Source organism: Micropterus dolomieu, linkage group LG06 (genome assembly GCF_021292245.1).
Source record: "Micropterus dolomieu isolate WLL.071019.BEF.003 ecotype Adirondacks linkage group LG06, ASM2129224v1, whole genome shotgun sequence".
Taxonomy (NCBI): Eukaryota; Metazoa; Chordata; class Actinopteri; order Centrarchiformes; family Centrarchidae; genus Micropterus; species Micropterus dolomieu.
The window spans coordinates 20,739,828-20,749,418 of record NC_060155.1 but is presented as its reverse complement, the minus strand read 5'-3'; positions in this window follow the sequence as shown (position 1 = coordinate 20,749,418).

Here is a 9,591-nt window from a genome sequence, read left to right as displayed (position 1 = left end):
AGTTCCCTCTGGAGGCCGATGTTGAAGACGGGAACCCTCCTACCTCCGCCACCACACTCCTTTCTGCAGCCTCTGCTCCTCTGATGCCAACCTCCTGTATTAGAACTTCTTTAAATATATGATTACTGCTGTGTGTTCTGTATGTAAAGTGACCTTGAGTACCCAGAAATGCGCACTATAAAAAAGTTGTTTTCATTTTTTTTTATGACCTTATTGTGTTGTCTTCTTATTGTTATCTTATGTATCACTATTTAAAAAATGTATCATAAAAAGATTTAATATATTTCCAATCATCATCCTATTTTTGGATATTCACAGGGTTGACATTTTTTACTGTGATGTTTTGTAGATTTGTTGTTTGCGCTTTATCAGAGCTCTTCCTGCCTTGGGGGCCTGGACACACAGTGAAGCACATGTTTGTATTGTCCCCTTGTAATCTGAAAGCCTTGGGAAGAAGAGGCTGTCAACATATCAGTTACTATGTTATCACTGCTGCTTGCATGGCAATAGAGAGTTTATATGAATTAACTCTCTATTTATTCACCAGGACCACAACAGATGGCTGCCCCTCTTGTTCCAGTCCCATTCCCAGTGGATTGGACTGGAGCATGCAGATCCTGGGCCAAGGGGGTGTGTACAAAACATACTTCTTCATCCTTGAGCCACAAGCCTTCACCTCCAGAAAATATTTCCTGGCTGAGGGGAGTTGGATCCTGGGGTGATGCAGTTGGGGCGCCCATGCCAGATGACTCCTGGACTAGACCCAGAAGAGGCATGGTGGATGGGTCATCCACATTGCTGGAGTGTGAAAGGAGCCTTGGGGATAGCTAGGTGGAGAGACCCGCCATCACCCAGACACTGCTGGGCTTTGAGATCCTTGAAGAGAGAGCAAAGTTCACGGTAAGGATTTAATAGGTCTGCCATTTCTCCAGAAAATGAAAATGTGTGTGTAATTAATAGGCTACACACTATTCACTGTCTGAAATGTCTTTGTTCAAGGACAGATCTGCAGGATTATACAGTCTGCTGCTTCCATTAGTCCAGCACACATTAGCACACATTCATCTGTATTCTGTTTGTCTACACCTCAGCAGGAGTGCTTTTGGCATCATGAATCATTAACACTCTCACTGCTATGATATTGTCGCCATACATATTTTCTGCTTTCTCACTCTTTTGTTCATGGCTTTGCTGCAACTTAAAGAGCTGTTTCCCAGGTTTGGTCTATCCCTTCCTCCTAAGAGCAGGTTCAAAGACAACTATGATGAAGAGTTTTTTGAGAAGAGGCAGAATGGGCTGTAGACATTTCTGCAGAACTACACGTTACACGTAGACACCATCATGGGTGTGTGTTGTGGCGACTTCTTCAGAGATAAACCTCAACCTTGTTTGATTTGGAGTTTTTAATCTATTTGCTCCTCAGTGAGGCCATCAGACATGTTCTTTGTTTTGTTTACCCACTGAGTACTTTTGACAGTCATAGAGTGAGGTTACTTTCTTCAAAAAAAATAAAAATAAAAACTGTCTGAAGAGCTAAATGTCAAGGCTACTATCATTGGCCATTGTTATGAGCGCATGCTTTTTGTGAGACTCTGGAGGAGACTAACCACTGTCTTCAGAGGGAACTCTTGGAATATCAGAAAGAGGTTGACACTTTGAAGAAGACCCTGGAGAAGGAAAATTAAATTAGCCTCCTGGTGAAGAAAGTCATGTAAAGATATGTCTTTGCATAGTTATAAATATAGTAGAGGTATTATATGTACTGTACTGTACACTAAATGGTCTGTACTTTTATGGTGCCTTTCTAAGCCACAGCCCCCTATCTATATTAAAATAATTTCCCCTCACACACTCACTTTCTTTCAGAGACGGAAATTAAGAGGCAAAAGATGACATAGGATACTCTGTAACTGAGGGTGATAAAGAATCAAAACATGGAGCAAGGTAAATAATCCCATAGTGCTCCCATATTTTCCTATTTTAAACTGGCCCCTGGTGTTTTTTGTATTAAATCATGGGAAAGTAATTATCATAGTTTTATTCTTCTTCTTCACAGTCACAGAATATTTATTTTCTCTGTTAATGTTAATGATGTTCTTACTGTACCTATACTGTAATTTTTTCTGTCTCAAGATGACAGTCTGATGCCTTGAGTAAAGGTCATGAAGCATCTTAAAATAAAATGAAAAACGTAAGAAAACCGAAACCGAAAATCCGTGATGACACATTTTCAGAGACTGCTCTGAAGCATGAAGACACACAAGCACAAACTGCACACTGCAGACTTTGAATTTCTATATCTTCCTTTTATGTGTGTGTGCGTGTGTGCGCGTGTGCGTGTGTGTGTATGTGTGTGTGTTGTGTACATGCATTGAGGATAATGTAAGTAAATCACTTTGACATTGCCATGTTTCATTTACAGGTGTATATCAACCATAAATAACTCAAGTTATACAGCTTTGTATTCACAAATGTGCTTGTGGATCATCTTGCTTTGAAAAGGGAAGAATCCGGTCCTTCCCACAAATGTGAATAATGAACGTTGTTGTTAAAAATCGATGTACATATATATAATGCGCTTTCGAGAGTTTTGAAGCTAAAGACAAATATAACCAGAAGGTGGCAGCGTATTTCCAAAGGTAAAGTCAAAGCAAACCAACTCTGGCAACTTGATGTTCTGTTCTAGTCACCCACACTGGCACGTCTGTAAACCTTGGGCACAGTGCTCCTTGATAATCGGGTTGAGAGGATTTATTTCGAATGAAAAGCAGAGCAGACGTTTTCCTCTCAAAATGTGAATAACAGCTTTAAAATCAAGGACTGAGATGTGTGTGTGTGTGTGTGTCAGAGCTTCAGTCTCTTTAAAGTGAAACCTCATTCATACCAGCCACATTATCAGAAGAGCCATTTTGGTTTCACTTCATTCATTCTATTTGAATCACAGACGTGGGCAGCGATTCAGACATCTAGAACCAGTCTCCAGTCATACTGCCACCCTGAATGCGATAGTACCTCATTTAATTTGTATAGTACAATGAAAACATATAACATAAACACAAAAGAAACTCCCAATGCCTAACCATGCTTTTGTAAAGGAACAAACAATATCTACAAAAGAAAGAATAAAAATAAACATACATGGAGGGGGAAAAATATCACAGATGTTGTTTTGAGGTGGACAAGACCTAATGTAAAAGCAACTGATTCATGCATTAATATATTTCTTTTCCTAAGAGGAAACACAGAGTTATACAGAATTGTTGACAGTGTGGTGTGATACGGTGGTGCAGTGGTTAGCACTGTCATCTCACAGCAAGGTCGTGGGTTCGAACCTTGGTCGTTTCAGGCCAACTGTGTGGAGTTTGCATGTTTTCAGTGGGTTCTCTCCTTCCTCCCACCATCCAAAGACATACAGGCTACATTGATTGGTGACTCTAAATAAACCTGAGGTGTGAGTGTGACTGGTTGTTTGTCTTTGTGTGGCCCTGCGATGGACTAGCAACCTGTCCAGGGTGTACCCGCCTTTCGCTCGATGTCAGCTGGGATTGGCCCAAGTCCCTCCCGTGACCCTGTACACAGGTTAAGCAGTTGACTATTGGATGGATGTTGACTGTGTCCATTTCTCGTTCAAATGTTTTTAAGAAGAATATTTGATTATGAACCTCACAAGATTGTCCTCTGGTGATGGTGATCAGACAGTGTCTGACTGAACACTGCACATTCATCACTCCCATATAGGCACAATCTACATGTTCAGCTAGGCTATATAATTAAAGAGTCACATTTAAAAAAAATATCCCAATTGATCATAATTGTAATCCAAGACTACTTTAATAATAATAATAATAACACTTTTTATTTATGGGTGCCTGTCTGAACACTCAAGGTCACCTCACAAAACATAAATACTTTAACCACAGAACCCACAGATGTGTGGATTCGAGTCACAAAGCTGATGACTTTAAACTTGACAACAAAAAACACTTGCTTCTCGACTTTGTCTTAAACACCAATGACTCGAAACTTTACTTGGACTTGAGCCTATTGTCTGAAAGAGTAGGTTACCAAAAGTGTTAAGAAGAATCATCTTTTATTGTCAATTGGCAATACAGTACTTTAAATAAATCCAACAGCAGCCAATCGCAGGAAGGACTTAAGACTTGAAACACAAAGTTTAGGACTTGGACTTGATTGGACTTCATACCAAGACTTGTGACTTCCAAAACAATGACGTTGCCCTAAATAAACCCCTGAAAGCATTAAAAGATATGAATAACTTAGATTTAGTTGTCCATAAATAGAGTAACAAGTCAGTGGGGGTACAAATGTGTCAGAATCCCAAGATTTGTAAACAACTGAACAAGCCCCCTTACATATTCCTCCACATTGTCCCATCGTTTTAACAGATTAACTGCAGATTTTGCAGCAAATTCTATACACCCCGTGAGAGATTCACTTCTGTCAGCTCGCCAAGCTTTGAGTGCATCTTAATGCAACAACAAGAACAAACTTGGGGCTTCCCAAGTCTACAAAGACATCCACATCATCGAAGGCTTCAACAGTAATGGTGATAAGTGCACCCACTGTGGTACTGACACAGATGATTTTGGTTATGGGGATGTTGAACCCAGTTTCCACGTTTGGAATAACCCAGTGGGAGGCCGCGGGGAAGAATATGAGCAGTTGAACCCCTTGATCCTTCTACACTCTCTGCATTATGCATGCAAACTATACAGAGTTATTATATTTTTTCTTGAGCCCAAGAAACGGCCAAGTAATCCTAGCCCAATATTGCTGTTTTTAAATTGCGGTAATTTCATTAAATGTACATTTATTCAGAAATATGCATGTCAGCACGATATCAGCTTGAATGAGATTTTCAGACAAGGTCCATTGGGGCCCCATGATTGGGTGAAAATCTATGAGCCTTCTTAAAGCTCTTATAGTTTCAGTTTATATTCTGCTTTAGTGCACATTCTCAAGCAAATATGCAATAAATCAAACAGCAAACCTGGAACTTTGGGGGCACTGGAGGTTTGGTTCCTCCGGGGCAGTGGCCTTTGCCAAGTTCGTAATCCAACCTTTTAGTGAATATCTCTGCAACACCAACTGCAAAGTCGTCGGTCTCACAGATATATTTTAGACTGGACTAAAGCACAGATTCCACTGAGAACAACACAGAGAGGGCACTATCTACAATGATGAGAAAAAAAGTATAAATATTTGTAGATGTTTGCATATTTCAAAAACTCTCATCCACTCAGGACTTTGTTGGTGCTACAATATGCCACTAATCTTATTTTTTTCTTGCCATGTGATCTTTTCTATAATACTGTGCATCTTTCTGCACTCTGTCCACATTACTTGCAATTAGATTGGTTTTATTAGCGCTTGTTTTTGCTCTGAAACATTCATCCTAACTGGAAGAGAAGCTGACTGTGTGCTGGAGCTTGTAGCAAGATTCAACAGCATCGCATCAATTATCTGCTAGTATTTGCGTGAATTTGCTTATTTTCAAAATAAATGTCAAGTTCTTCATTGACATACAAGACGCCATCCCTCTAAGCTGGGGTGTAACCCCAGAGCTATAAATATTTTTCTTTGAGCCCTCCACAGTGACCATATATAGCCATAAATAACCATATTTTATTGTATTCACACCAGAGGTGGCTAGTACTGGAGAAAATACAAAGCAATGGCTGATCTTTTCCAACCATTACATTTAACAGTGACTCTAAAACTTTGGCCCTCTGGTCCCTTACTCCAGCCAATGCAACAAGAAAACAGATTAAGTTTCCCCTAACTCAATAAGTCACAAAACTCTGTTATTTTTTAAAGGGAGTCAGGGGCGGATTTGCCCATACCCCAAATTACTCACATGCAGGTTTAGCTCTGGATGACAGAGATCTAATCTGTGGATTTTAAGAATGCATTAAAATACCAGGTGTAAACACAAAGGAAAGGTATCGTTTATTATCGAGATAACTACTACCACATTTTAATGCCTGGTGTAAATTTGGTGTTTGAGAATTCTGTGATGCAGAGGGCATTGGGACACATGTTTTTGCAGGCAGGACCCAAATGAAGGACTCAGACAGGGTTTTGATTAATAATAAAAGTCTTTAGTGTGAAGTGGAGGTAATAGCGTAAGGGTAATGGCGTGGCACAGGCAATGTGGAGGTAATGTGTGACTGGCAAGAAGCGAACAGGAACAGGGGCACAAGACACAAAAACACTGGAATGAGCAGAAACGACATAGAGCTAGAGACTTCACCTGGAGAGTAGGCCTACTAAAGCATAGGTTCAACAACAATATGGTGATGAATGAATGAAGAGGCGGGGTAGATACACCGATCAGCCATAACATTATGTCCACTGACAGAGGAAATGAATGACACTGGTTATCTCATTATCATGGCACCTGTCAGTGGGTGGAATATAAGGCAGCAAGTGAACATTGTGTCCTCATAGTTGATATGTTAGAAGCAGGAAAAATAGTCAAGGTCAAGGATTTGAGTAACTTTGACAAGGGCCAAGTTGTGATGGCTAGATGACTGGTTGAGAGCATCTCCATAATGGTCTGCAGTGGTCAGTACCTATCAAAAGTTGGCCAAGGAAGAAAAAACAGTGAACCGGCAACATGGTCATGGGGGCTGGCCCGTGTGGTCCGATCCAACTGACAAGCTACAATAGGTCAAATTGTTGAAAAAGTTAATGTTGATTTGGATGGAATACACAGTGGAGTCCACGCCTTGACGGATCAGGGCTGTTTTGGCAACAAAAAGGAGACCTAAATTATGACCTATAGGTGGTCATAATTTTTTGGCTGATCGGTGTATACTGTAGGTAGGTGGAACGATCAAAGGTAGGTGAGGAGGGCTCTGCAGCGGGTGATTAAAACTGTTCAGAAGATCATTGGAGCCCGATAGATACTAAAGGACAGTACCCACCCCAGCCACAGCCTGTTCACCCTGCTGCTTTCTGGGAAGAGATATAGAAGTTTCTGCTGCTGCACCACCAGACTGCAGAGCAGCTTTTCCCCCAAGCTATCAGGCTCTTAAACTCAAATTCATCCTCAGCACTGCACTGCTGAATATAGTTTATATCTGTTTACCGTTTTTATGATTGCTTTTGTATTATTGGAAATTGTCTGCTACGTAGCAGAAGGTAGTTAAAAACACAATATCCATTTACAACCTGTTGTAATGTGACAAATAAACCTACCTGGTAGCTTAAGTCAGCTGGGCAGGATGATGGGATGAAGATCAGGCAAGATGAGGTGGTCCAGGAGAAAGAAAGAGGAAGGGAAGCCACTCCCTCTCCAGCAGACAGATAAACAGACAAGGGCAAACAGGAACAGAAGGAAGCTGGAATTATCATGGAGATTTATTCCATGGCAACCAGACTTGATTAATCCGGGTGCCTTATCTGTTTAGTAACAGAAACCAAGTAGTTTTTTTTAACAATTATTCCATGTTCTTATGTATGAATTTTGTCCTATATGGCCAACATGTTCCCTTCAGTTAAGTAAAGCCACTAAGCAAAGTCGCTATTTGCCGCACCATGAGTGAGGTGAATTTGGCATTCAAAGGATTTTAATCATCACATCTTAATTACCTTCCTTGGCCACAGAAGAATGTGCTACATGAAAAAAGTATTATACCAAATTGCCGGTAACATGAATTACAGATTACAGGTTCTCAGGTGAATTCTCTGGCATGTTGCTGGAGACAGGTTTATGCCCCCGTCAGCCTTTTCTACTTACTCCCTTTGCATGGATTGTGACAATGCTGCAATATTTCCTGATAACATCAATGGGAGACCGGTCAGAGACCAATACATCATTAATTATTTAAGTGGATTTATTGCTTTTTGATATATGCTTAACAATAAATTATCATGTGGTACTCTTCCATGTGTACATATTTTATTTGGCATTGGTAGCACACAATTTATGGTTATTAAGTTTCCAGTTCACTGGACCAATAACCATTTCTTATCCTGTACATTCATGAAACAACAGGGTGAGGACACCACAGGGTTTTTTTTTCTTTGCTTTTATTGTGCTGTAATCACTTGTCTGCTGGGAGATTGGGAGAGAACAAATAACAATGATTTATACATTCTGTTGCAGTCTCACTTGTGTGCTAGTGTGCACAGAGGTACAAAGCCTCAGTGTCTTTCTTTTTATCTCCATATCTAGATCTGTATTTCCTTTTCACCCCTGATAACTCTATTGATTTATGATATTTTCTATGAGCACCACATCACTGACTTGTCATGAATTATGGACATAACAAAAGACTGACATAATACCTCAGGTATCGGTATGTGTCTTCTCCATTTCAGCATCAGTAAATGCATGATCAATCTCAAGGTCTAAAGGTCATTTGTCCGAATTAGTTACATCTGGCTTCACTTTTTCACACCTCCTCAACCTGGTTTGCTTTTTCTGTTATTCTGGACTTCTGAATTCTGCTTTTGTGAAATAGCCCTCAGAGACACTGGGAAATGCAGATAAACTGATATAACAAAACCATCTGACTTGGTATGTTTGTAATAAAGGAGAGGCAGGATATTGATATCAAATAAAAATGTGTTGTTCCAGAGGTATTCTGTGGATAATCAATCTTATGATCTTTAGTTCACTGCAAAAGTCTCCATTCTTCTCACATTCCCACACACACACTGAGACAAATATTCACTACTCATGGGATATGCTGATGCTAGGGAATTATTTTATTGGTAGGACTTGTTGGTTAAACAAATAGTTAGATGTTTACAATATTTTGATGCTCTGTCTGTGTGGGACTGTTTTATATTAAATTAATTCTGTACAAGATGGATGTTGGGACACTTTAGTTGTAATCGATTCTTGGAGGAATGGTTTGTGAATCACCATAAATCAGACATCCTCCAGGATGATCTTACATAACTATACTAAAGCATTTCCTCATATTAGACAGTAAACTACTCAATGCAAGAACAAGAATGGTATGTGTTAAAGCCACTTCAGTGTTCCAGCTGGCTAGTTATGTCTACTGACAGGAGATCTTGCATGAAAAGAAAAACAGATTCTTGCATTAAACTGAGTAATTTTATTATCATCTTTCAAAGGATCCAGAGTGCATAAAATCACCAACTAATAGCCTCACCAGGGGATCATTGTTCAGACTAGAAACATAAATCAGATTATTTTTTTATTTAGACAAAGGGAACATTTGGACTATTATAGACTTTTCATTTATGTCTTTAAGCACACTCTAAGCCTGCTGAAGGTTCCCCTTATATTGTTAATGATGTCTCCTGTCAGTATGTGGTCAGGCAAAAAATATTAGATGTAATTCAATGAAATCAACAGAGATAGCCATGTTTTAATAGGGGAACCATAATTGGGTGAAGGTCACCAGGTTTTTTAATAAACAAATTTTAATTGATTTTACTTATAAATCATGAGAGACACATAACAAAATGTCTTACTGAGGTTACTTACAAAGATTTATTGATGCTGCTCATGCAGCTTCCAAAACATGTGCACCTCCTGTTCTCTGCTCTCCTTAATAACAATAAACAGACAAATCGTCAAATAAT